This window comes from Lissotriton helveticus, chromosome 9 (genome assembly GCF_964261635.1).
Source record: "Lissotriton helveticus chromosome 9, aLisHel1.1, whole genome shotgun sequence".
NCBI classification, from domain to species: domain Eukaryota; kingdom Metazoa; phylum Chordata; class Amphibia; order Caudata; family Salamandridae; genus Lissotriton; species Lissotriton helveticus.
Window position 1 is genome coordinate 79836390 of NC_136070.1, and position 27308 is coordinate 79863697.

At 44.8% G+C, this 27308-nt stretch overlaps 1 protein-coding gene across 3 annotated transcripts in view; it reads left to right on the plus strand.

Moving 5' to 3' along the window:
• The window catches only part of FUT8 (fucosyltransferase 8), a 733753-nt gene that overhangs the window by 135642 nt on the left and 570803 nt on the right, over positions 1 to 27308 (plus strand). Inside the window, exon 1 of one of the 3 annotated variants that reach the window (XM_078659525.1) lies at positions 26365 to 26591. The exons of the other annotated variants lie outside the window; for them this stretch is intronic. The gene's annotated coding sequence lies outside the window, so the exon portion shown is untranslated. Of the gene's footprint in view, positions 1 to 26364; positions 26592 to 27308 lie in introns of those variants that run through there. 3 annotated transcript variants of the gene reach the window in all.

Genomic DNA, 27308 nt, shown 5'->3' on the forward strand with positions numbered 1-27308 from the left:
ACTCTAGGCTAGAGATGTTTGTAATGCTTGAGGTTAGAAATGAAAGGGCCATGGCCTGTCTGATCCTGGCCAAATTCCTCTATTCTCACTGTGCTCTTTTACCAGGTTCTGTCTCTCTGAGGAGAGCATTTCCACCATGTTGGACAACTATATGATTGGGTCTACCAGCTCTCGCCTGGATCCTGGTTGTTTCTGCTTGTATGCAGCGGTATCACTGCTGTTTGAGGCTGGTTCTCTTTCTAATTAATTGAAGCAGGGAGTCAGGTTTTTCTGCCCGGTATGGATGGGATACCTGATGCCAGGATGATATCCTTCAATAAGCAAGTGTCTTATGGGTAGTTATCCGCCATACGTTCTTGCTTCTTCTACACACATGGGAATAGCATGATTTGGACAGGGGAATGCTGACTTTCTATGCTGACATTGTACTGCCCTCCAGCCCCCCTGCCAATTGTACTGCCCCCCAGTGATCAGTGCACCATGGAACATGCATTTTTTTCTGGAGGGAGCATTGTATGCACTGTTCTAGATCCCGTTTTTCCCTAATGCCTTCCAAACACATGCACCTTGTTTTCACTGTATTGTGTTTTTTTCCCTAAGTGCTGTCCAGTGCATCCGCTGGACTTATGAAATGGTTTCTCGTTCTCTCTTGTTATGTATCACTCATGTGAATCTGTAAGCTTTGGTTGTTATCAGAAAATTCTATTCTTTAAATTCTTACCTTTATATCCTATTTTCACTGGATGAATAATAGTTTCATCTATTTTTTTGTTTTCTACATTAGCCTATGTATAGAGTGTCTTTATGCAAAAAAACAGCACAGCATAACCCAGTGAGGCTTTCCACGTAATAGTTGTAGCTGCTGCAGGGTGGTCACACAATGGAAAAATACGTCCCTGCACGCTCACATTCTGGCCAGTGTGGTATTCTCATTATTACTGTTTTTAAAAACCCACCCATGTGCTTCTGACGCCTCACACAGTTTGTCTTGGTTTCCTATGAACCCTCCTCCGCTTCCTTCCTTGCTTGAAACCTCCCTCCGTTGGGCCACCGCAGGTCCACGTGGTAGTTCGATCACTCTTGCTGTCTCCTGCCCCGATCACCCTTCCTTCTTTTAGGAGCCAAGAAGAACAAGCATTTGCAATGCAATAGGTCTTGCATTTACGCGAGTTTGAGCTATTGACATTGCAAATGACAATGCCTTTAATTTTTGTTTTTTCTTTTTAAAACATAAATAAAAGGCATTGTCATTTACAATGCCAATAGCTTAAATTCACATAAATGCAAGACCTATTACATTGAAAATGTTTGTTTTCATTTAGGAGCAGGAGCGTACCTTTCAGGAGAGATGGGGCCTGGGCCCAGGGCTTTAACCCCTTGCATGCTGGTGACGAACCCCAGCCGTCACGCTCCGCGGTGCTCGTGTGCGGATGACGGCTGGGGTTCGTCACGGCCCCGCCCTGTTCGTTTGTTTACCGCACAGCGACGGAAACGGGCCAGCAGCGAAGGCGTTAAGTGGGCCGGGTCTCACTGGTGCTGAGCACCGGCAGTTTTTTTAAGGGTGCCTGGAAACGGGTCCCTATCGGGCTTTGTTTTGTGCTCTGGCACAGGCGGTCCGTTTTTTCCCGAACTGCAGTGACAGCAGGCACATCATGTGCGCTACTCGCGCTGCTCACTTCTCACCAGTGGAGAGGTTACAGCATGACACCATGCCAGGTGAGTGTTGTAGGGGAAGGGAAATCCTTTAACCGCATGCGTGCGGGCGGAATTCCGCTCGTACGCTGACTTTTGCGAAACCGCATGTTACGTGACGAGCTGGGCTCGTCATCAGCGTAGCAGGAGGCTACCTCATGACGAGCCCAGCTCGTCATCAGCGTGCAAGGGGTTAAAGAGACTCATTTTCTCTCTGGGTTTCCCTTCTCTTTTAAAAACTCAGGAGCAGCAACATTGTTGAGGTGTCACCAGGCCTTTAAGTGGAAGCTTGTTCAATGTTATATACAAGCCATAGTTTCTTCTTTATCTTATGGAACTAACAACCATTGACAAAGCCAATAGTCCTGACTTGTTGTAGGTATGATGTTACTTGGTGCATCATATATCTGGATGCAATGACAGAAACAGCAAAATACAAGTTGGGCGGCACACTATGCTAAGCAAAGCTTTCTAGCTTACATGTTTTTAAGCCACGCCCTTAATTACCTTGGTCACGCCCCTTTGAGAGACCCCTCAGCTTTTTTCATCCCACTTAAAGGCCTTCCTGGCCCAGTCAAGCAATAGCACTGAGGACTGTGTTTTGCTTGTCTCCAGTTCCTACTAAACAGTGCAAACTGTACAGCTGGGTGCTCACTCTTTTAAACATATAGCCGTGTCGTGAGACAACTCTTCCTGTACGTCTTCTGCCCCCTCCTGTCTCTCTTGCTACCCTGCAAACCTGACAATGGGCATGCCACTGACCTCCTTAAACACAGTAGCTACTGCATTCATTTGTAACATTAAACTTTAGAACTAAGCTTTTGTGACCACTCTGCAGCTGATGAGTTGATGAGTGTCTTTGCAAGTGATATACTAAAGTGGCTTTCACATACAACTTCTTTTTTAAAAGCTGAATATTCTCCTGTTTATTTCCATTTTTGCAGTTATATTGTGCACACTTGGCCAAAGGGTGTTGGCATGCTTTACCTAAGCGCCTGTTGTGTTGCACAAGGTCAGATTTATATATATTTTTTAATTGAATTAATGATTTAATTAACTGAACTACCCAGAGTCACAGGATGTTCAGCAGATGCCGAAATTCGAACCAGTGTCTCCAGTTTTAAAGCTGGCATCTTTGGACTGACCCTCCTCTTTCTCATGAGTAGGAAAGGGCCTGCTTGAGAAGTGTGATGCCAGGAGGCATCAGTGGGTGGCACAGTCACTGCGATCTGCATTTACACACACACAGCAATGATAGGCGAAGACCGGAATCCTACTCAAGCACAGTGAGATTTGTGTGTCAGTGCTTAATTTGAGCCAGTGCTTTATTTGAGCCAGTGCTTTCCGGTGCTCAGCACCAGCACATAATTGGTTTCCTGTGCTCAGCACCGGCACCTAATTGTCAACATCATACTTATAACAGTCCACCACACGGTGGCGCTGTTCATCTAATTTACAGATGAGCAGAAAAATGGTAGTTTAGGACTACAATATATATTAACATTGCTAATACCTGCTTCCCCAGCCATTCCTTTAGCTTTGGGCATCTGGAATATTCTGAACTGTCGCATTTACATGCGAGAAAGGTGTTAAATAGTTGTTTTGGCAGCGATGACAAGGTCGATGGGTGGTGCAAGCTATAGTGGCCTCCTGGTCAGAGCCCTGGCACATAATAGTTTACAAATTAAGCACTGGTATGTGTGTGAGGACACGGTATTTACAACCTTCTGTCATAGAACGAGGAGCAGGGACTGCAAGAATCCTGCGGAAAAGAGGGCAGCTGGGTCTGCCCAAGGGAGCGGATTCTGGCGCCCGCCGGTGGGATCTAACAAGAGCAGATAAGCCGAACCTGATCCCCTCCTTTTACATTACAGCATGCTGCTTCTATGTACCCACCCTTCCCCAAAACGTCATATGGTGGGGTGGAGTCTGGTCTGAGATACTTACGGAACACCCCCGCACCCTGTGATGACATGGGATAGGGAGGGATGTAAAGCAGTGGAAATTAGCATGCAGCTCCAGGCAGTTACAGAGCGGAAAATCATGCTGCCAGGGGCTGCTTCAACAAGCATTGGCATTGCCAATAGGTCTCGCTTGTGGGACCTTAGAAGTATTTAGTTTTGCAGCACAATATCCGATTATGCAACAAGGATATTGTGCTGCAAAACTAAATACTTATAAGGTCCCACAAGCGAGACCTATTGGCAATGCCAATGCTTGTTGGACCTTATAATTATTTAGTTATGCAGCATTTAAATGTCCACCGTCTTTGTTTCTGACCGCCCAGGGGGAAAGCAGAGGCATTCGACCTCAGTAGTCAGACACAATGCCAATCTTGTTAAGAGCTCACGCAGCCCGTGAAAAGCGATCGCCTAAACGAAAATAAATTCAGTGTCAACAATTTGAACCGCAAGTGTGCATGCATTTGGAATTTGGATCATTCTAGAGTGATCAACATGCAAAAATACTCATTGACTTCCGTGATGAGTGGGAACTGGTCCGTTTGGGTCACATCATTGAGCTTCACGGGGGAAGGGTCTGTGTACTTTACTGTATCTACAAACAACTTGGATGTTGGGACACAAACCTGCTAGGGAGACACCCCCAGACCCCGAAATAATGGTAAAATAACCCAGAGGGATCCAGTGCTAAAATATTGCTGGATTCACAAAGATGTTGGCACTTCAAAGGTCATCTTCAAGGCGCAGCACCCGCTGCTGACATCTGATGTGACCTGCAGGCCAGCGTGGCTCCCCCAGAGATGCATGAATGTAAGCTGCTGGACTGAGTAAAAATAACCAATTGTTTACAGTGCTTAGAAGACGGCTGTATTAAGCGCTATGCAAAGAGCAAACACGCTCATTCCACGTGGCATACACTACAGGCGCTAGACTGTTGGGAGTTGCCGTTAGGCTGCTGGGGCTACTGTAGAGCTGTGGACGGCTGTGGAGATGGCTCCTGGGCAGCAAAGCGAGCGTCGCTCCCTGATTGTTGGACTCTGGTGCATCCAGCATTTGTGCCATTGTCGGGGCCAGAGTGTGCAGGCTGGCATTGTAAAAAGCCTTGCGGCTTGTCCGTTCCCCTGGGAGACGACTTGGAGGCAGGCTTTTTTTGCTGAGAACAGAGGGAGGGGAAGGGGTCTTGAGTCCCTGCATCAGGGTTTCCATGTCTTGCGGAAGGATGTCCAGCTTGTTTAAGATCGGAGAACACAGATAGGCGCTCCACTGACTTGTTGGAGGGTCAGCCAGTTCAGCCGCTGATTGTGTCTGTATGATTGCTGTAGTTGTTGTAAAAGGTAGAGCTGGATGGAGTCCCTCCTGTCGAGGTGCTGAGATTGGAGGCTCTGACTGCTCTAAAATGCGATCACGTGCCATGAGGTGGAAATGTACGGCGCTAGGTCGGCTCGAGGTTCTGTTTGCTGTGCAGTCTGGAGTTGGTGCTATAGGGGTGTTCCCTATGCTATGCCAACATTGAAAGCATTTTTGAAAGCATACATTGTGAGAAACGGAATCAACGTCAGGAAAGGGGAAAGAAGAAGAGAAGAAGCGAAAAGATGCGTGCAAAATAAATACTGGGACGCAGAACTATGAATACACCTTAGTCATCAAAGAAAGAAAACTCACGGACAAAGAAAGTATGGAAAACAGGTCAAGAAACAAGCAAGGGGACACAGATTGAGAACAGGATCAAGTTAAGAAATGTATATACTATTGCCAAGAAGCAGTTCTGGAATGTTATTACAGGGATTAACGGCCCCGGGACAGTGGCAGCTGCTGAATTTTATAAGTGGTGAGGCGGTAATCTTTGAAACGAGTGTAATTTGTGAGCATGCCCGAAATAAATAGGCATAGCGTTTTTACACCAGTCCTTTGAGAATGAGGATTCTGAAATTACAACAATAATGGGCATGCAACATAACACGCATCTGCAATGCAATATGTCTGACGCTGAAAATAAAAATAATATACTGAGAAATGTCTGAGCCTCTTGTTCCTTACTCTTGGACGTTGTTTGAACAAGCTGAAGGAGGAGGGGGTGCGAGGGATGAGGGAACACGGCCTGGGGGAAGCTGGCTGGGGAGGGGGAGGAGAAATGCATGGAAGGCTGTGTGCGGCGTAATTAGGGGAGGAGAAGCCGAGAAGCCGCAGAGCGCACGCTGGGCGAAGCCCTTTGATGTGCTGTGCGGCAAATGGAGGGAGGCTGATGCGCGTTCATGTTTGAACACGTGGTTCACATGAACTGCATGAAAACTCCAGCAAAAAGCTGGTGGTTTCACGAGAATTTTCGCCACTTGAATTCTCGCTCCGCTCGATGCGCATGCGCGCATCGATAGGTCGCGAGACCTAAAAATGGACCCTCCTGTGTGTCATTTGGGGGCGAAGCCCAAAGTGCCAAGATAAAGCAAGACCAGTACCTATCCACAGTTCTCTCTCTCTCTCTCTCTTTCTCTCTCTCTTTCTCTTTCTCTTTCTCTTTCTCTCTCTCTCTCTCTCTCTCTCTCTCTCTCTCTCTCTCTCTCTCTCTCTCTCTCTCTCTCTCTCTCTCTTTCTCTCTCACTCTCTCACTCTTTCTCTCTCTCTCACTCTCTCTCTCTCTCTCCTCTCTCTCCTCTCACTCTCTCTCTCTCTCTCTCTCTCTCTATATATATATATATATATATATATATATATATATACGTTTTTACTTTGCATTCTGGGACTTGCAGTCCTGTCTTTAGAATGTGATAGACAGAACTGTCTCAGAGCGCAAAGAAAACAGCTGGCCTGGATGAATTATTTCTCTATGAAACTCTTCTGAAATGTACTCTGTAGTGTATTCCAGTTTTCTTTGCCCCCTTCCTTCTCCCTCTCACCCCGCTAACATCACCAGCAGGGAAGTGGTGGAAGTTACACAACACTCCTGGTCCTCCTACAGTGGCCTCTTACACACCTCTTCCTGCTCTAACAGCCAGTTATTCAGCAGATAAAAGGTGTGATATTTTTTTCCTCATGCAGGCACAATGAGCGGCATCACACCAATTTTTCCCATTCACAGCCAATGTGTGCAGCAGCAGCACTTTTAAAATTAATATATGCAATAGTACCTCCTGTTATATATAGTTCTTAGAAAGGGTTCAAGTGGCTCTTCCCTAAGGCTCTGCTAGTTTCTGGAAGGGTTTTTTGTAAACTAGTTCTTCTGAATTGTAGGCTTGTTTTAATGTTTTAGTACGGTCATAGCAGACCTTCCATTGAAGAACAAATGACAGTCAGGCATGCTAAGGATAAAATGTTTTGTTGTAATTGACATTTTGCATAGCGCTGGCTACCAGCAGTATGTCCTCCTAGCACTTTTGGCCATCCAAGGGCTCCGCTATATGCTTCCAAGGATTTCATCGCAGGCCGCAGTCTGAATTGTCCTGCAGTGGTACGTTTTGATGTCGTGGTCCACCTCCACGTCTGTGCAGTGAAATGTGCCTGGAGTGATCTTGGCATTACATTCTGATGTAAGCGGATCATGTGTGGTCCTGTAGGATAATAATAGTGTCTCGACTTTTTATTATAGTGCTTAAAACTGCACTGCTGCTGTGTTTAAGTTGTGTAAATAACAGGTGCATCTATGAACTCACTATTATGGTACTCAATTACCAACCTCAGAGTGATTGAAGGCTGAGTCTGCCCTGCTGGCATTAGGACTCTTGATTTGCTGATCACCTCTTTTCATTGGCAGGTGATCACCTCATGAGCCATTCTGCACGCTGGTTGGCTGGCACAGCCATATACATTGAGCCATGAGTCTTACGTTAGCATTCGAGAGGCGAAGACGAGGCACATTATCAACTAGTTGGTCGGTGACATACCCATCGTCCGGCGCTTCCAGGCAGTCTGAGCATAGTACTGCTGTCTACCTGATTGGAAATGGGTTTGATGATCTGCCTGGCTCTTTGCATTTGTAATGCAGATGTCTCTGTAATGGAAGTACTGATGGTTTGTTTGAGTTGTCCCATTATTGATACCTGTGGGAATGTGATAGTGGCTTATTGGTCATAACTGAGCTGCGGTGAATGTATGTAAAACGCTTTCCTTGCAATGTATTTTCCAGAATTAGGTTAACGAGAAAGAGAAATTGAATGTGTTATGATTTTATGTTGGTTATTGTTGCTGGTGGAGGTTTGAGCGACGTGAAGGTGCTGGTAAGGTATACACTGCGAATTCCACAAACTCAAGATTCTCAAGGAGATCTTCAAATGGATCGCCATCACTTTAAAAAAAAAAAGTGTCTCCCAACTCCTCATCACTAGCAAGCTAGACTACGGCTATGCAACCTCTGCCAGAATCACCCCACAACTATCAGAAGACTTCAAAACCTCCCACCCGCACCTCAAAGAGATCCACTGGTCCCAATCCACAGGCAAGCACTCTTCTAACTAAATTGCACACATACAAAGCCTTACACAACATTGGCCCCACGTCCCTCAACAAACGCATAAACTTCCACACTCCTGCCAGACAACTCTGCTTAGCCGGACTCCTACTTGCACACATCCTCTGCATACGCAGAGACAGATCTGGCAGTCATGCCTTCTACACAGCTCCTAACGCCTGGAATGGCCTAGGTCGCCCGTGCACATCAGATCCGCCACCTCAGTTCTTGAAAACTGCAAGAAACTCAAGACCTGACTCTTCACCTAGCCCCGGTCCAGGGTGGGCCAATTCAGGACCTGCCTCAGCACCAGGAGATCCTCCCAGGTGAGTTGTGTGCTATACAAATACACAGACCATAATATAACAAAACATAACCCATTCCTGTACTGTGTTTGGGTGTGTGTGGTATATTGAATACTGCTTATCACGAGACAACATCAGTTTCTGTGCATTTAATACTCACATGTTCTAATTCGCCATACCTCACATTCTCCCCCTCACACGCCTCTCACCTACCCATGGTCCACTCTCCTAAAAGCCTCAAGATAGTGCTTTGGGAGAGTAACATCATTGAGTGCAATGAGACTTGTGCTGTTCCTAGCTCTGGATTTTTCAGTTTCAACCATCATGTTCTGATGAACAAACGAGGAAAGTGTGCTGAAATAAAATGAGGAACGCTATTTTTTATTGCACACTGGGCACCCAGGGCAGAGGTTTGTCGGGGACCTCCATAAATTAAATCTAGAATATTCTTTGAAGGCCCTTCGTAAACTTCTTCATTGAGATGCTTTGGATTTGGTACTTTTAAGGTGGTATGGGTCTTCTTTATGGGTAGTGACCTAGTGGGCAATTCATATAGCACCGCATGAACCTGTGGACTACTGCATTGACATTAATCGGATAGCCAGTGGTAGTTAGTGCCTGCTACCCCTTGGTCTCCCTGGTCCTGCTCTTGCTACCTCCAAGGAAGTAAACACAACTCAAGACCCTCTTTACTGTCTCTAGTTTTCACTCCTTGCCTTAGGATCTCAACAGTAAATGGGATTCTGTTGCAGAGCTAAAGGTGAGACAGGCGGACAACACTTTATTGTGATAAGATGTCAAAGGCTGTGTGATGTCACTTCCGCTATGCCTGGCATTATGGTGAATTGCCTTCTAGGCCATAGCGTACATTCTCGCCAGGGTTCTATCTTGCTTAAGACGCAGGTGCTTTCAGTGAACTGTTAGTGTCTTCTGTATCATCTTAAATATTTTTGATGCACGGATAAGGCATATTTTGGGGTCCCTGTTCGGAACAACGTTGAATTTATATATATACTAATTATTCAAGCCATAAATAGACCAAACAATATTGATTTATATCAGCACAAAAACAGTTGAAATATGTCTTACCGGGGCTCCCCGCTGAGGGCTCAAGCCCCATTGTTGGGTTGGGCTAGCGCAGTGTATGGCTATGCACCGTCTGGTCAGCACCAATCCCAGATGAGCAGTAGCCCCAGGAGTCTGTGTCGGATTGTAAAGTCTGCGTTCACTTTTGTCACTCTACGCACCTCCTGTAATATCTCATCCCAGATAGGGCTGCAATCCCACGTGATGTGTCCCAAATCCGCTGGGAACGAGTGCAACCGGCTGACGAGCCAAGTAAACATTATGTAGGCGTTGTGGTGTTAGGTAAGCCCTATGTAATAGAACTGTATCAATTTAAATCTGGGCTACTGGCCACCTCGATCCCCATCCCAGTAGGCGCGTTTGGGTGCAATATTGGTTTGCCTGTAATTTTTGGGGGCTACGTTTAGTCGGGATATGATACTTTTTGTGGACCTGGGGTCTAAAATCAACTGCAACACATGGGATTCTTACGGGAATGGGGCCCAATAATCCTTCAATTGACACTGGGTAGAAAGAGACAGAGGTATGAGCAGGAAGAGTAAAGTAGTGAGGTTCTAATAGAGAGATCAATATAAGTGAGATAGAGTAAGAGAAATTGTGACCGATCAATTTACCTGTAGGTGGGGCCCTGGGCAAATTCCTACTTTGCCCGTGCCTTAAATTGTCTCTTTGCATCCTTCCCCCTTAGCGCTTGTAGTGTTCTGCCTTGCCTACGGGATGTCAGATGGTCTGTCTTCTACCTGGAAACTAGGGGATTTCGCACCACTTCACATTGCCTTTGACCTTAAGGGATGGGCTCACCATTTCTCCCGAGTCAAGTTTACGTCATACTACTTGGGGCTGTACTGAGGAGCCGCCATGCTGGACTTTCAGCAGCTGTGCCCATCTTCCTGGGATCTTTCAGAAGGATATTCTCAGCAGAAGGTGGAACTTCCGGAATGACAGTGGTGATTGGCATTTGTGCACAAGTCATGACGTGTTAAACTCGCGTCAATAAAGGCCTATGAGTGGAGAAGGGTGCTATGGGCACGTGCTAGCCACGTTTATGTTCGGAAACGTTGGTCTAAAAGTTGCTTACCTTCCGTTTCAGAGACTTGAGTTGTAATTGCCTCTTCAGTATTTGACCGCAAAATGGCGTCGTCATGGGTAAATAGCTTAATCTCCCTGTAACTAAAACTACAAGTAGGCCTATAATACCTAAATATGTGCAATGAAAACAAGGAATAAGTATTGTTTCATTTTTCCGCCCTTCTCTTCCGCTTCACATGCTCGTTTCTCTAACCTTCCTTGGACCTTAACCTGCTTCAATAAAAATGTTCTCAATAAAGTGCTGCACTGCTCCTTGAAGCTAGCTTTGTGGTCTATTAAACAACAAAGATAAACACAGTTAAAAAAACCCAGAACAGGTGAGCATTTTTATGAGCGGGGAGATCGTTTCCTCGCAGTTTATGTGGGAGACTTGTGCCAATGTCACGCTTTTCTTTAAGCTTCCCCCTTTTGGTATTTACAGTTCTTTATTAAAGAAGTGCAGACCCTTTTACAATGTTATTATTGGAAATAAAAACATGTATTTATTTAGCGTATGCATTATTACCATACAGTGCTTTGAAGAAAGCAATATGGGTCAAGTTCTTAAAATCTACACTTGTCCCAATGAGGTTTCTTTCAGAACATTAGAGCGGTTTTGTTCAAACAGTTATTGCATTGGTAGTCAAGATTGTGAATTTCAAATTCCGTGTATAAAATTCTGAAGAATCCTGGTTTAGTGGAAAAAATTGTAGCAACCTTTTAGTGTGATAATTATTTTCGCAAAGGAAGATTTTGCACCAAAATCTGCTCCAAGTGAATTTCGGCAAAGTTTACACAACTTGTCAAACTTTCCACAGTGTTACCCTAAATAAATAAAAAAAATATATATCTCTATCTGGGTGACCTCCCATTACCTCTAAATGAATCCTTTGAGACAGTTTGGATTTAAAAAGCACTTTCAGTTCTGCGTGGGTGCTGGGCACGCCATGGCATTTCCCGTATGGGCACTTATAGGCTTAACCTGGCTCTCTTTGACCCTGTGGCAGGAACCAGCTTCATACCTGGATTAAGAGGCACGTTTGCTGTGTTTCAGAACACGTTACCTCCGATGCAGAATACGTGAAACACTTCCAAGGCACATTTTAAACCACACTGGAAGTTAAAAATAGCTCTGTCGAAAAAACTCAGCTGGGAGTTTTTGGTTTCTTTTTTAATGGAGTTTCCATCAGAAATGTGTTGAATGATGTAGCCTTTCAGTTTGAGAAAATGTTAGTAATACCTTCCTCAAGTCTGTGTTAAAATCGTTAAGTCCCTGCCCTGAGGAGTTGGCCTAACGGCTAGGGTGGTCGACCTCGAATCTGGGGAACTGGGTTCGAGTCTCGGCAATGACGCTGAACATCCTGTGATTCTGGGCAAATCACTTAATCTCCCCTTGCCTAACAAAAACGAATGTGTCCTCATGTAATGTATGTCAAGTGCTCTGATACCCGATTCGGTATCAATAATACTGTGTGTATATGTATATATATGTGTGTGTGTGTGTGTGTGTGTGTGTATATATATATATATATATATATATATATATATATATGTGCATATATATATTACCTACTGGCGATAGCCAGTAGGTATAAATAGTTAGGATTGTTATTGGGAATAACTTTGGCGCCGGTCGAGGAATCTTCCTGAAATTTTCCTTAACTTTGCCTCGCGGCGCTCCGCTCCTTCCCTGAAAGTTTGGGGGGGATTCGTCAAGCGGGGGCCGAGATAAAAGGGGGGTCCCAAAACGTGTTTTCCCCTTGTTAATTTCCATAGGGCGGTTGGACTCACTTTTAGCCCGAACGGCTGAATGGTTTTTCACCAAACTTGGCAAAATTGTAGGGACTGGTAGCCCGATGTGCCTTTGCTATGTCTCAAGATATGTGCTCCAGTGGTTTTTACGAAAATTAACTTTGAAAAAATATATATTGGGCTACGTTGGGCTATATATATATGTTAGAGCCCAAATGTAGCCCAATGTAGCCCAAAGATGGCCACCAGAGACAAAAAAAACAAATGTAGCCCAAATATCAGCCAGATGTAGCCCAACTATAGCCCAATGGCAGAATGTCCCAGAGTGTTCTAAAGAACAACTAGAGCGCTAACAGTCTTACTTATGACAAAAGTATGGCACACCTGTAGTCATCTTGATTGGAATAACGTGTTAACACTTAAAACATTTAATTTGCAAAGGAACAAAATGAGGGGGTTCATTTTGCCATATAAATTATGATTAGTGCTGAAGAAAGAAAAATTAGGGCACTTTTTGAGTGACTTCTCAAATCCTCTTGTATTTCATTAAAAAAATTCTGATATGCAGTCTCCCAAAATGGCCACCAGAGACAAAAGAGCCCAAATGTAGCCCAAATATCAGCCAGATGTAGCCCCACTATAGCCCAATGACAGAATGTCCCAGAGTGTTCTAAAGAACAACTAGAACGCTAACAGTCTTACTTATGACAAAAGTATGGAACACCTGAAGTCATCTTGATTGGAATAAAGTGGTAACACTTAATACATTTAATTTGAAAAGGAACACAATGAGGGGTTTCATTTTGCCATAGAAATTATATATATATATATATATATATATATATATATGAAAAACAAGACCTCCTCTCAAGTGACAGAAGCAGAAGCCTCAGCGGGGATTAAAAGCAGCTCCGTTTATTGTTCACAAATAAATGGCGAATGCATTTCGGCCGGTTTGGCCTTCGTCAGCGCCTGCGGTGGATATAAATGAAACTCAAGTTTCTGCAGTCCTTAAAAAGCCCAACCAAGTAACGGCTCCGCCCCTCGGCACTAATTTACTCAGTTCAGCTGGTCACAGAAGATCTCCGGACTCAGTTTCCCAGGATGCAGCAGTGGCTCCCAGGTGAGTGGTGCTCCGGGTCGTTCTCGGTAAAGTCCGAGAAAATAGCTAAGGGTTTGGCTTTCTGCACAGCGTGCTGTAACTCCGCAATTCATGGTGCTGCTTCAGGTCCCCTCACCCCATCTGCCAAATGTCCGAGTTCAAAATCAGCGGAGGCAGGGGGACAGTGCAACCCGCCCAAGTCGTGGCAATGCCAAAGTCTATATATATATATATATTCACTGAAAAAACCATAGGTTACACACCAGTTATAGTTAGGAATTAGCATTTAAAAAACCTTTGAAATTCACTGCAAAAACCATAGGTTTCACACCAGTTATAGTTAGCTGGAAATGTTACTCGCATAAAACCATTGAAATTCCCACGTTATAGTTAGTTGGACTTACTATAACTTGCACGTCTGCAATGCACTGCTGATGACGTCACATATTACATCACTCATGCATATATTTAAACATTACTCGCTAATATATGTATTCACTAAGATACACTTAATAAGCCAGTTAACCAATCAATTTTTTTCTAAAAACACTGAAAGCACAGGAGCCACAACGCTGCACTCAAACGCCGCCACCGAGCCAAGAGTCACCTACCTGGAAGCTCCCTTGCTGGGAGAACGTCGCCACCGGAGCCAAGAGTCATTTACTTGGAAGCTCCCTTGCTGGGAGAACGCCGCCACCGGGGCCAAGAGTCAATACCTGGGGTAATCGCGCCGCCGCTCCGGGACTACAGTTCCCGGCAGGCAACGCGGCGGCGCGCAACAGTGACGTCGCGCCAGGAGGCGCTTCATAACTGAGACAGAGCCGGCGGAGCGGGGGAGAGCACAGGAGCCACAACGCTGCACTCAAACGCCGCCACCGAGCCAAGAGTCACCTACCTGGAAGCTCCCTTGCTGGGAGAACGTCGCCACCGGAGCCAAGAGTCATTTACTTGGAAGCTCCCTTGCTGGGAGAACGCCGCCACCGGGGCCAAGAGTCAATACCTGGGGTAATCGCGCCGCCGCTCCGGGACTACAGTTCCCGGCAGGCAACGCGGCGGCGCGCAACAGTGACGTCGCGCCAGGAGGCGCTTCATAACTGAGACAGAGCCGGCGGAGCGGGGGAGAGCACAGGAGCCACAACGCTGCACTCAAACGCCGCCACCGAGCCAAGAGTCACCTACCTGGAAGCTCCCTTGCTGGGAGAACGTCGCCACCGGAGCCAAGAGTCATTTACTTGGAAGCTCCCTTGCTGGGAGAACGCCGCCACCGGGGCCAAGAGTCAATACCTGGGGTAATCGCGCCGCCGCTCCGGGACTACAGTTCCCGGCAGGCAACGCGGCGGCGCGCAACAGTGACGTCGCGCCAGGAGGCGCTTCATAACTGAGACAGAGCCAGCTACGCGGGACGCGAGCGGGACGCCCGGGGCTAAGCCCGGGCAAAGGGCGGGCCCTCTACGGCCCTCATCGGCAAGAAGAGGCTGGGCTGGGCCATAGGTTCTGGTTCACGGTCACCGTAAGTCTCTTCCTGTTTTGTATCATCTGTGTCCTTGTTCCTCCTCACTATATGGCTACAGCAGCTATAAGCCCTGCCCCAGTGGGGTCGGACAAAAATGTAACTAACCGAACACTGGATGACTATTTCTTCAAACCAGGTTTTGAAGGCAACAAGGAGCCCACATTAGCCGAGAGGAGGGCTGACCGTCGCCGATCCATTGAACGCTTAAAAAACAGAACTCTCTCTGAACCTATCATGTCCGTCTCTCTGATCGATGATCAGATCAGCCCTTCAGCAGTCAATTGTTCACCGACCCCCAGCGTTCCTTTGCTCCTTCAAGAGTGCCTAGCCCCGCCAGTCTCACCTCCCCAATCTCAATTAGCCATTGTACCTGTGAACATTGCAGCCAACACTACACCAAAGCCCCTGATATCGCCCACTATAAGGCTGGGCAAAGTTGTAAGAAGTAAAAACATGTCGGCAGTGACACAAAAAGTGTTTGGGCCCCCTCCTTCTAAAAGAAGAAGGAAAACAACTATTGCGAATAAGCCCAAGATAAGTCACTCTGAGTTTGGTATAAAACCTAATACTGTAACCACACCTTCAACGGGAGCGTTGGACACTATTCAAGCTGTAACTACTAACTCCGTTTTTCCGTCATCTTCAGCTCAAGTGACCTCAGATCTAGATATTTCTCTTATCCAGATGGAGGCGGACCTGCAATCCACCACCTCTAAGTCACTTTTGGACAATATTGAACTGATCATACGTAGTTATATGCTTGCATTGGCAGAAAGATTTAAGGGGATGGAGCTAAGACTCGGTAAAATCGAGGGGGACTTGCTCGCATTAGGGAACTCTGTATGTTCAAAGGGTCAACCTAAAGCCCAACATCAACAAGCCAACAACACCCCCCAACCCCCCCCAAAAAACACCGTGGGCCCTACTTTACCGAAAGTTAGTATAAGTAATAGCCAGGCAGCCGTTGTTTCCTCGGCCGCTCCGAACCCCCCAAATGTGGCCCCGAAAGTTTACGCTGGCGACACCAGCAATAAATCTTTACCAACGGCCCCTTCTACTGGCCAGGGTAGGTTCACTATTCCATTACCAACCAGTAACACAATTAGTAATCTACCTCGGGAACCTAGCACTTTCCCGGATGGACCCCCCAGACCTGAAGGTAAGGAAAAAAATTGGGGTAGCGGGGGACACCATAGGATACCTCCCACAGAACTCCCCCCAGAAGCATTACCGTTTGTGGTTATACTCACCGGGGTTCCTGAATTGCCTAATGGCAAACGAGAGGGTTATTCTCAATTAAAAAATAAAATAATGCATTGGCTCTCCCTTTATAGACCTAAACCCACTGCAATTAACGGAGAGATAGTCCATGTCCGGCGCCTGCCCTGGCTGGGGGGCAGAGCGAAGGACATTGGCGGTGATGTTGTAGTCATAAATTTCAGAGATAGAAAAGCTGTACATCACATTTTGAATTGGCCATATGGTAATGAAAAGAACTGCATAGTACCACGCCCCCTGACGTATTTTTACCCCAGATCCACTGTCCTCCCCCAACAGTATTTCAATAATAACCCCTTCTCCTCTTCCCAATTTCAAAATGTTGAGTCTGCTTTAAACCCTGCATACATGTATCAACCGGCCCCTCTCCCAGTTATACATGGGTGGAATACTGTACCTTTTCACCATAAACCAGGCTCATTTGGGAATATGTCAAGCCTGTTACCATTCACGCCTTTGGAGCTCTGTAATAGGTTTGAGGCGTTTAGTGGTCTGGAAGACTGCGACTGATGTCTAAGGAGCATCGCAGACACGGGGGCTGGGGATAGTGCTTTAAGTACCATAAGCCCATTTGAGATGTCGGGATTTTGCTGCAGTGGATTAGGCATGCTTGTCGCTCCTATAAACGGTGATACAATTTGTAGTTCGTCCAGAACATCCCCTTTAGTGTTTTCGGGGGAGACTGAGGTGCCTTTAACATTTGCGGTTGATCTAAGGTCAGTAAATGATGCCTCAAAATGTGGTGCAAAAAAGACAGAACGCCCAGTAGGTAACCATGAAAACATTCCTATCACTCCACTGGTTCTAATGGACCCCTTACTAAAAATTGTGAATTCCCACACTCAGCACGGGGTATCAGAGCATGGGGAATTATCTGTAAGTGTGCCAGATCGGGCGGTAACTGGTGAAGCATTGCCCACTATAATACCTACTCTATCTGCTAGAGAACCGGTCATTTACCCTGTACTTGAGGAATGTGCCAATTTAATCTCATGGAATATCGCAGGTTTGGCAAACAAGCTACGAGACCCAGCATGGCTTACATTTATTAATAAATTCAGCATAGTGTGTCTTCAAGAAACTTGGATAGAGAACAAAAACGTCCATATTGAGGGTTTTTTAAGTTTCATTAACCCAGCGGTTGCTTCGACCAGGGGCAGAGCCAAGGGTGGTTTAGCCATCTTTATTAATCAAGGTCTGCGCTGTAACATTAGCAACTGTTATAATGTTAACTTGAATACACAGATGATTGATATAAAAAATGGCAAGAATGTGCTGACACTGGTCAACTTTTACAATGCAACTAACAGTAATGAAGCTTGTAACATTGCCTCCCTATCTGATATACTGAGCAAAAATGTCTATATTGTATCACGTTATCTGTTGTTAGCAGGTGATTTTAATGTTCATCCCTGTGGTAACCCAGCAAAGACTCCAATGGGGTCCCTAGGATGTAATATTGAGGATGGCTTCCACTTCTCTCATAGCAGGGGCGGTAAGAATTTAAACGACTTGGTGAACGAACATAATCTGACTGTAGCCATGTCGCTGGTCCCGGATACTAAAATTTTTGAGACTCCAACCTTTAAAGGACATGGGCAGGGAACCTTTATTGACCATATATTAATGTCTCCGGACGTTGTTCACTGGGTCTCGCACTTCACCATCCTTACTAGCGTTCTTAGTGATCACAACCCACTTCTTTTAAAGTTGGGTGGTCCTCTTCTTCCGAAACGTCAGTCACGTACTGACCATGGGATGCTAAGGTGTGTGAATGGCAGACGACGCATTAGATGGTCAATGATCAACCAAGATACCCTGTACCCGAAAATAACTAGTACATGTGAAGAGGAGTTATCTGTTTGTTTACTGCCCGACTCAAGCCCTGTGAACATTCTGTCCAGGTTTGAGGGGCTGGTCACCAAAATTGGTTCCATGCTCACAGCACCCACAAAGGGAGCCAGGGAGAACAACTGCAAATGGTTTGATCAAAATTGCTCTAAGGCAAGTAGGGTTTTGAAACAGGCACTAAAATCTAAACCTAGAGACGGCGACCTGATAAGAAATCTTCGCCTGGCCTATAGGAAAGCTATGGCTACCAGGAAAAAGGAAATCAAGGCCAATGTCATTGAATCCCTTTTAGACCCCACAGTGTTGGGGAACAGTAGCAGGTTTTGGCAAATAATTAACAAGCCTTTGTTTGATAATCTAAATGACACAGCCCTTGGGACAAATATCTCAGAGGGGGAGTGGATTTCCCACTTCAGTGCAATTTTTAAGAGTAACGAGCTTCAGGCAGATTTTGATGTTTTATCTTTGTCTGTGACTCCACTGTGCTTCACAGTACTAGAGATCGTTAGGGGAATACAGGGTTTAACTACCAACAAGGCCCCAGGCCCGGATGGATTACCACCGGATCTGTTTAAGTCTAATATCCCTTTCTGGGCTCCGGTTCTTACTGCTGTAATTAATGCAGCGGTGATAACTGGGTGCCCTAGAATCTGGGGTCTTTCCACCATAGTCCCCATTTTTAAGAAGGGCGATCGCAGTAGCCCATTATGTTATAGGCCCATTTCTTTATTAAATTCAGTAGTTAAAGTGGTGGGGGGCGTAATTCTCAACAGGTTATCCACCTGGGCTAAAGATAACAACATCCTTTCACCCATTCAATACGGGTTCAGAGCAGGACATTCGACCATCACGCAGTGCCTGAACCTATATCTTATTCTTAGCAAGTATACGTTGGCGAGACAAGGCACTGTCTACATGGCATTTATGGACTTATCGTCCGCATTTGACTGCGTAGACAGAAGCCTACTCTGGGCTGCCTTGCTGAGAATGGGTGTAGAGAGTAACCTTGTCCACTTCCTCGCAGATCTGCATACAGATACCAGAGCGAACGTCCGTTACTCCCAAGATCTTAATGTTACGGATGATTTCAAAATAAATCGTGGTGTTCGACAGGGCTGCATCTTGGCCCCTTTTTTATTTAACCTGTATATCAATGAACTGGAGGATTCCCTCCTCAATGTAGAAGCAGATTATCCCTTAGTCGAACGTAGAGGGGTACCTGTATTACTCTACGCAGACGATGCTGTTCTTATTTCAAGAACAGCAATCGGCCTTCAGAAACTTTTAAACTCCTTCCACAAATTTATGGAGTCACGTGGCTTGAGTATAAACAACGCCAAGTCTTTCGTTATGAAAGTAGGCAAGGGTGGTTTGAAAACTGACCATTTTAGTATAAATGGCGAGAAAATACCACCAACCAACTCTTTCTCTTATCTTGGGGTTCTGCTTGACAATAAATTGTCTTGGGGCCCTGCAGTCTCCAAGAAGAAGGGAGTAACAGCAAGGGTTAATGCGGCCATCCTTGGCTTTGCAAAAAAAATCGGCAATTGCCCGACGACCGCACTGCTCAAACTATACCAAGCAAAAAGTGTGGCTGGTGTTTGTTATGGGAGTGAGCTTTGGGGTTATCGTAAGAGTAAAGACCTAGAGGTCACAGAAAATAATTTTCTAAAAAAGATCTTGAGACTCCCCAGGGGTATTGGGAATTTCTCGGTTCACGAGGAGCTAGGGATTCCCCATTTAGGTGACAGAATAGCAGTAAGCCCTGTTATATGTTGGCTGAACTGTTGGCTAAACAACGATATCCCTTTAACACATGCCATAATGAAAGAAGTTCTACAGCTAGATGGGAGGTTTAAAATACCGTGGGTGAAGTATATAAAGGACAGCCTAACAGCAATTGACCGACGGGACCTGTTTTACGCCCCAAACTTAATTACAAAAACAGATGTTAGTTCGGTTAAGAATGCTATTTTATTGTTAAGAGGCACAGACAGAGAAGAGGTTGAGTTGCAGAAGGCTAGTGTTAGGAAACACTTTCTATTAAAAACTTGCCTGCAAACGGAACCTTATTTGACTTGGCCTATGTCCAGTTACGAAAGATTTCTATTAATAAGGTTCCGCTTTGACCTCTTCCACCTTTTATTGGCTGTCCCTAGCGGGGCTCAACGGGGAGAAGTGTTGCCAGCTTGTGGCTGCGACGGAAAGTCTCCACAAGATCTGGCACACTTCCTTTTTATCTGCCCCTATTACTTGATTCCACGGAAACTATACCTTAAACCGTGCCTCAAAAAGCTGAGTTTTTCACAAATTAAACCTGCACTTTATTATTTACAACTACTGAACAGCGATTGCACTTTATTTGTTTGTAACTTTCTTAAAAAAGCCATCAGCTTTAGAAAAAGCATGGATGGCTAATTACATTGTACCTTTTTTAGGCGTTTTTAATACTACAGTTATTTATATTTTTAATCACATGCTGCCCATGCTCGTACCGCTTAATATATTGTACTGTATACTGTGTCTCTATTTGCCAACTGTAATGAATTGTTTTTAAATGATATTTTTATTGAGTGTTTATAAAATTGCACTTTTATGATTGTAAAATCTACAATCGAATAAAGATTTTTGAACTTGAACTTGAACACTGAAAAAACCATAGGTTTCAGGCCTTATATAGTTAGGAATTAGCATTTAAAAAACCTTTGAAATTCACTGAAAAAACCATAGGTTTCAGGCCTTATATAGTTAGAAATTAGCATATAAAAAACCTTTGAAATTCACTGAAAAAACCATAGGTTTCAGGCCTTATATAGTTAGGAATTAGCATATAAAAAACCTTTGAAATTCACTGAAAAAACCATAGGTTTCAGGAGTTATATAGTTAGGAATTCGTTTTTAAAAAACCTTTGAAATTCACCCAAAAAAACTATAAGTTTTAGTGGTGTTCTAGTTAGCTGGACATTTTACTCATACAAAACCAATGAAATTGCTCCTATATAGTTAGTTGTACTAACTATATTTCGCGCACCCGCAATCCACTGCTGATGATGTCACATATTAGATCATTCATGACATGGTCAGTGACATCACTGATGACATCTCAAATGACATCAGATGCTGTGAGAGCCTTGTCCTCCCAGAAAAATTGTGTTAATATGATCACGTTTGGGGTTTAATTTCAGCCCCCTTCCTCTATATTTAATAGGATCTGAGACCACTGTATATATCTTTCTTAATTTAACGAGTGAACCCTGTTCCGTAGGCCATACCATGGAGTTCATTACCAGATTTCAATCAAAAGTGGCATCAAAAGTCTTTGCTCTTTGGTGCAATCTGTCTTGTGACCAGAGAGCATGATGGGCATTTGTGAATGTTGTGGAGGGTTGATTTGGTGGCTAGGTCCAATAATGTTGCCCCCTTAGTTTTGATATTTTAGGGACCGGCTGTAGACTGACACAGAGCCACTGACCCCAGATATACATCTGGGATTTGTCAGAATGACAAAGAATGTCCCTGGTGACCAGACCAGGCCCATGTCTGACAACTGCAAACTTGGAGACTACAGTATTGCAATACATAGTCCCATTGCAGGCATGCTACAGGCACTGAAAATCTTTTGAAAAGTCAGAGAAGAACAACCAATTTCCAGAAGCAAAAAAATTTAATTTGTGTTTTTGTACTAAAAATACTTTAAGAAGGTTTACTCTGTGTCCTTGTGAGACCATTCTACAGCTTTCTGCACTGTGGATCACTCCGTCCTGGTGCATCCGCTGTGGTCGATGGTCACGGTTGGGGGAATATTGTTGGATGGCTCTGATCTCTTCTATCTCAGTGGCCTCGGAGAATGAACATGGAGCTCTTGCTACGAGCTTCGCCTCAGATGAGAAGTCCCCAAGCATGTCGTCCTCCTCCTTTTAATCTCTATGTCAAGCCACTATTGGACTAGGTCAGTATAGGTTTCAATGAGTTAACTTTGTTGTTCTGGTTTGGTACACTGAAGGCTTTATATCTTTAACACTTTTAATTAAAAACTGATAAACTCTCACCGGTTTCCAGCGATGCAGACTTGGTCATTTGCAAATGCTGAAACTGGCCGGCCCCCAGAGATTCAGAGGGGCCAGTCTGCAGTTAAGGAAACTTTTGCTTGCATCCAGCATCAGCAACAGGCGGTCCACAAACACTGAAACTGGCTTCCAAGGATGGAGATTTGATGGTCTGCAAATATTGAAACTCTTGCAGAATCCCATCAACGGAGACTGGTGAGCCTATATTGAGATTTGCCAATCTGCAAAGAGTGAAAATCTTACAGGACCCCATCAATGAAGACTGGTAAGTCTGCAGGAACTGAAAGTCGCACAGGCTTCCACTGACGGAGATTTGCCAGTATTCACACGTGGAAACTCTTGCAGAATTCCAACAGTGGCGACAAGTCAGTCTGCAGATTTTGAATCCTCTCAGGCTTCCAAGGATGGAGGTTTGCCAATCTGCAAATACTCAAGCTCTCACAAGCCTGCAATGACAGAGGTTTTCCAGTCTGCAAACATTAATAAAAACTCTCTCAGAATCCATCAGAGGAAACTGCTCAATCTGCAGATATGGAAACACTTGCCGGACTCCATGGATCAAGACTGGTTCGTCTGCAAACTGCTGTAACTTTCATAGAGTCTACTAATAATGCTGCTCTTGCAGGCTTCCAATGACTAACCTGATCAGGGTGCAGACTTGGAAACTCCTGCATGCTTTCAACGGGGGAGATTTGCCAGTCTGCAAACATTGAAACTCTCAGAATTTCAACAAGGGATAATGGTTTGTTTGCAAACATTGAAACTCTCACAGGCTTCCCATGACGGACATTTGCAAACATTATAATGCACTCAAAATTTCAACAATGGACAGTGGTCAGTCTGCAGACATTGAAACTCTCAGAATTTCAACAAGGGACAATGATCCGTTGCAGACATTGAAACTCTTGCAGGCTTCCCATGACGGACATTTGCAAACATTAAAATCCACTCAGAATTTCAACTGTGGTCAGTCTGCAGACATTGAAACGCTCGCATGCTTCAAATGACGGAGATTTGCAAACATTATAATGCACTCAAAATTTCAACAATGGACAGTGGTCAGTCTGCAGACATTGAAACTCTCAGAATTTCAACAAGGGACAATGATCCGTTGCAGACATTGAAACTCTTGCAGGCTTCCTATGACGGACATTTGCAAACATTAAAATCCACTCAGAATTTCAACTGTGGTCAGTCTGCAGACATTGAAACGCTCGCATGCTTCAAATGACGGAGATTTGCAAACATTGAAACCAACTCAGAATTCCAACAATGGATAGTGGTCAAACTGCCAACATTCCAACAACTAAGATTTGCTGATCTGAAAACACTGAAAGTCCCACACAATTCCCTCAGCGGATACCGGTCAGTCTATAGACACTGGAACTCTTGCAGAACTAAAAGGACGGAGATTTGTCAATCTGCAAACAATGAAACTCTCTCAGAATTCCAAGAGTGGAGGCTGGTCAAACTTCTGACGTTCCAACCATGGATGTTTGCCAATCTGCAAACATTAAAAGTCCCCTAGGATTCCCTCAGACTGGAATTCTTGCAGGCTCCCAGTGACTCAACAGGTCAGTCAGTGCCAGACACTGTCCAGCTGCACAAAGTTATGGTTAAGGACATCCTGAACTGTTTTGAAGATCGCATTAACTTGAAAGTGCTTTGGTATATTTTGTTGGTCTGTTTTTGAGGCACGTAAGCAAGTCCCTTTTCTCTGAGGTTTTCTCCACTTCCGTCCAGATGTTCATTTTAAGCATAAAGACAGAGCATCCCCTCGCTTTCGGTCACAATCGGTGGTTTTCATGCAGTAAAACTGGGTGAGGAGATGAACCGGTGCCGATCGCTTCCTGCCAACCTAGGGGGGCTCTGGTGGAAAGGAAACTCGAGCGTACTGTACAGTGAGATACCGAGAACCCGGGGAACCCCCACAAAAGACCCGCAGCTGGTTCTTAGGGGCAGCAGGTGGGAAATCACAGTACCATCACAGGCTGAAGTGCCTTGAAACTCACCCTGCTAGTAAGAGTGAAGCTGTGTTGTGACAGCTGCTCTTGAGGGCACCTGCCTGGGAAGGTTTGTGTTACTCGTCTTGGGTTTGTTCGTTTCACTACCTAAAGAAAGCTCGCAGAGTTGGAGAAGTTTTTTTTTTTATAATGCTTGATAGTTTTTCAGTTTGTCAGGCCACTATTAAAGTCCATATCTTATTATTGCTGTACAGAAGTGTTTATGTGACTTGAGTGTTATCAGCCTAGAGTGTAAGGGGTTTTACTCTTCCAGGTTCTCTTAACACACCACATATGTTATGTTATGTTAATAGGAGCTTGTAAAGCGCACTGTCACCATAAGTTTCCTGGCGCTGATTATGTATGATGTTGTTGCAGTGGACCAGGTTAGCAGGCTTGTACGAATAGCCAACTTTTCAAGGCCTTTCTAAAGCTCAATAGGTTGCCGCAGGTCTTAATTGTGAGGGGGAGGGAGTTCCAGAGCCTGGGTCCAAGGAACGAGAACCTGCGGCCTCCCTGCCTTTTCAACTTAATAGTGGGAGTGGTAAGTCTTGAAGGCAGCTCTTTGTGCTATGGGCAGCCAGTGGAGTTTTTGCAACGAGGGCCTAGCCGATTGCCATCTCGGCTGTTTGTGAATTAGCCTTGCCGCTTGGTTCTGGATCATTTGCAAACGGTTGAGCAAGATCTGGGGTAGCCCAATGTAAAGGGAGTTAGAGAAGTCTAGGCGCGAGAGCACTAATGCAATCACTACCTGTACAAGGGCTGCGTGGAGTAGCAGATGGGAAACCTTCCTGATTTTGCGCAATTGGAAGAGGCTAGCAGAAATCACGGGCCCCACATGTCCTCTAAGTGAGAGGTCAGAGTTGATGACCACCCCTAAGCTTTTCACCTGATTCGCAAAACCTGGGTGTCAAGAGTCAGAAGTGTACTCTTTGAAGATCACTCCTGCTCTGCAGTAGACTTCTGACTCTTGTGGGACTGTCAAAGAATCGTTGAAGTGCTTCTGGAAGTCTGCGACAGTCGTAGATGTCTAAGAGTGCATCAGACTGTAGAATGCAGAATGTAGGTAGAAAATCTTCCTCTCTGCACTATGCACGAATATGTTTGCTAAAATGTTGTTTTTAATTATTATTATTTCTCTAGGAGGGGGAGTATCCCACTGGAGGAAACCCCTCCCTCTTCACCTCCATGAAACAAGGGAGTTGTTGAAGCTCACTCCTACCTTTTATGTGAGTAAATGTTTAGGAGCGCCCATTTCCTGAAGTGTGCAAGTACCCACAAACTCACCAGCTGTAGTCTGTTCACCTACTTCAGTAGTACTTTCCTGTCTCACAATTAATCGTGATTTTATGAAGGTGGAAAAGCAGCCACACTGGTTAGGTTTCCTCTCTTGAAAACACACTTTATAGTACTAAAAATCCCATAAATCCAAGATTTTGTGTGTCAGAATGGGGCATTTCCATTGTAAAAAGCTTTTTTTCGTGTGGTTGAGTACTGCAAATGTGCTAAAAAACCATGGTGAATTTGACTCGTATTCAAAGCACCGGATGGCTTTTCCTGGGGTATTTACTACTACTTGCAAATACAATTTAAGGTATGAAGCAGGAACGCTAGGTCTGCTCACTGGTTAGTAACATAAGGCACTTAGGCACGTTATGCTATTCTAGCATTTTCTAGGTTGTCATGCTGCGCCATAGTTTAATAACAAAGTAGGTACCTGGACAACTTCTGTCTTAGACATTATTGGCAATGTTTGCAGTGGTCTGATTGTGCCAGCCAATCGGAATGCTGCTGGCCTGCATTAGAAGTTCAGTGAGGGTGTGACGCAGTGAGAGACCGGACAGGGAGTGCTGTTTACTTCCTGTGTGGGATGGTGAAAGCATGGCGACGGGTGCTAATGGTTTTATTGCTCGTGTGTTGTCCTGTCCACAGCTGGTTACTGCCCCCTTTCCACTGATTAGACGTCCTCGCCTTTGGCTGAGCCAAGAATTGCAGCTGAAGAAAGTAACAGCTGTTAATGGCCTGAACAGAGGGCAGTAATGCTTAAATACTGTTTAAATGTACTCATTAAATCTACTTGTCCGGGTGCCTCGCTGGTTGGATATCAAAGTGTTCATGTCCCTGAACCACAGTAGTCATTTGTTGCCACGATTCTCTGAAGTATTTTAAAGGGCACTGGAAGAGAGGACGGACTAAGGGAGATCCCCGCCTATAAAGCTGCCTTTAAAAGCACTGATTTTTATCGTATGTAAATAAGCTGCAGCTATGAGAAGGCTGAGCGTTCTCTGGGTAGAGTAGCGCCTCGTCTGCTTCTAAGCGCTGACAGTGCTTCTCTGCGCTGTTATGAAAAGAGGAACTTGCTGCATGCTCCTTTTTTTTTCACTAATTGCATCTGAGAGTTTCTCCTTACTCTGCCGAGTGAGGGGGGAGAATGGATTTCACCCACTAATCGGGCTCCCGGAATGCTTCTAATCGGTAAGAAAGGCGCACGCGGATTTTCATTTGAAGTTGGAGCTCACTCTAGCACCATTGCCATGTACAGCGCTTTGAAACCCTCTGGCGAAGCGCTTTATAATAACATTACTATCATTATGTTTTCGCTTTCTGAACAAGTTAAATATACGTTGCGGATTCGGTATAAATTGCCACAGGGTGTAAGGGGAATTCTATCAGGGTTGGACGATAATTATTGGTTGAAATCTGATGCCAACAAAGAGTTAACAAAAAACGAATACATTGCCTTAAATCAGTGTCCTCAAGGTTAAGATCTTAGCCACGGAAAATGGCACCGTATGTATTTATCTAGCGAGTCGTTGTTAGTGTTGCCATTCCATTGGACTACTATATTTTCTTTCAACACACTTACTTATTTTCATTATTTTTGCTGTGATTATTATTAATGTCATTATATTTGATTTGTTTGTTATTATTGTTTCTATGAATATTACAATTAGTAACGTTACTGCAGGGTTTTACTCTTTTAGACTCCTGCTGTTTCTTTTCTGAGTACTATTATTATGTTTTTTATTTTATTAATGGTATACCACGCGCTTTGTTGTAGCTCAGCATTCTGCGTTTGTCTTTTCATGTGCACTCTTTCATCCGTAACCGCCTCCCGCTGCTAATCACCTCCAAGACTGCAGTGTAGCAATAGCCAAACTTTGCTGATAAGAAGCACATGTTGTTTACAGT